A 1845-nucleotide genomic window follows, 5' to 3' on the forward strand; every position below is an offset into this window, starting at 1 on the left:
GTGGTGATGTAGTGTGGTGATAAATAATATTGGTAGGGACGTGGAGTGGTGATGTAGTGTGGTGATGAATAATATTAGTAGGGATGTAGAGTGGTGATAAATAATATTGGTAGGGACGTGGAGTGGTGATGTAGTGTGGTGATAAATAATATTGGTAGGGATGTAGAGTGGTGATGTAGAGTGGTGATGAATAATATTGGTAGGGATGTAGAGTGGTGATAAATAGTATTGGTAGGGATGTAGAGTTGTGATAAATAATATTGGTAGGGACGTGGAGTGGTGATGTAGTGTGGTGATAAATAATATTGGTAGGGATGTAGAGTGGTGATGTAGAGTGGTGATGAATAATATTGGTAGGGATGTAGAGTGGTGATGTAGATTGGTGATGAATAATATTGATAGGGATGTAGAGTGGTGATAAATAATATTGGTAGGGATGTAGAGTGGTGATGTAGAGTGGTGATGAATAATATTGGTAGGGATGTAGAGTGGTGATAAATAGTATTGGTAGGGATGTAGAGTGGTGATGTAGAGTGGTGATGAATAATATTGGTAGGGACGTGGAGTGGTGATGTAGTGTGGTGATAAATAATATTGGTAGGGATGTTGGTGGGATGTTGTAATAAATAATATTGGTAGGGATGTAGAGTGGTGATGAATATAACCATCAGGCTAAAAGAGCCTTCAGAGCAGGCTGCCATCTGCCTGCCATTACAATAATGAACTGGCTACCTCTCTCTCTGCCACTGCCTGAAGCCCCAAAACTCAAGGAGCCATCGGCACAGCCTGCCACACCAGAACAGCCTTTCTTAAGTTTGTGTGTGAGTGAGAGAGAGTGAGAGAGTGAGAGAGTGAGAGTGAGAGAGAGAGAGAGAGAGAGAGAGAGAGAGAGAGAGAGAGAGAGAGAGAGAGAGAGAGAGAGAGAGAGAGAGAGAGAGAGAGAGAGAGTGTGTGTAACAGAGATGAAGCTACCCCTCCGAGCAGAGGTACGGCGGCGCAGTGGCAGACGCGTTACACATCATTGGCTTGCGAGGAGCGCCAATCACCACCCACCGGTCCGCCCCTCAGCCTCCCAGCCAGCCGGCCACTCAAAACCCTGAGCAGTGATTTAGAGAACAGGAGAGAGGGGGAAAGAGAGAGAGTGAGAGAAGCAGGAAGAAAGAGAGAGTTGGCAGCTGGGGAGGGTTAAAGGGAAAACTAACAGCAGGACATTCACTAATGGAAATGTGATTGGTGAGTCATTTTTGAGGATGCTGTTGCTTTCTGTTTGGCGGCTCTGCAAAGTGCTGCTCTGGATCTGAACCAACTTAAACTAGCACTGAAGTTGGCTAGCCGCAGGTTAGTGTCAATAGGCAATAGGCTAATGCCACCGCTATTGAGCTAAAGCGTGCGGCAGATCGTAGGGCAGTGAACATACAGCCAAGTGTAGGGAAAGACAGCAACCTCACAGAAGAGAGGTGGCCAAACTAAAAATGTGTGAAAGAAAGATCTAACATGACCAAGAGTACACTGACTCTCAAAAGCTGCCAGCTTCCCATTTGATCACAGAATAAAGACTGAAGATTGATTGATGGAAAAAGCTACACAGAGAGAGAGAGACATGGAGCAAGAGACGAAGAGAGAGGGAGAAACAAAGAGAGACAGATAGAACAAGAGTTGAGAAAGACAGATGGGAGAGAGAGAGAGAGAAAAGGAGAGAGAGAGAAAGAGCGAGAGAAAAAGAGAGCCAAAAATAATCAAATCAAAATTGTATTTGTGACATGCGTCGAATACAACAGGTGTAGACCTTACAGTGAAATGCTTACTTACAAGCCCTTTAACCAACAATGCTTTAAGTTAAGAAAA

This window comes from Salmo trutta, chromosome 40 (assembly GCF_901001165.1).
Source record: "Salmo trutta chromosome 40, fSalTru1.1, whole genome shotgun sequence".
Taxonomy (NCBI): domain Eukaryota; kingdom Metazoa; phylum Chordata; class Actinopteri; order Salmoniformes; family Salmonidae; genus Salmo; species Salmo trutta.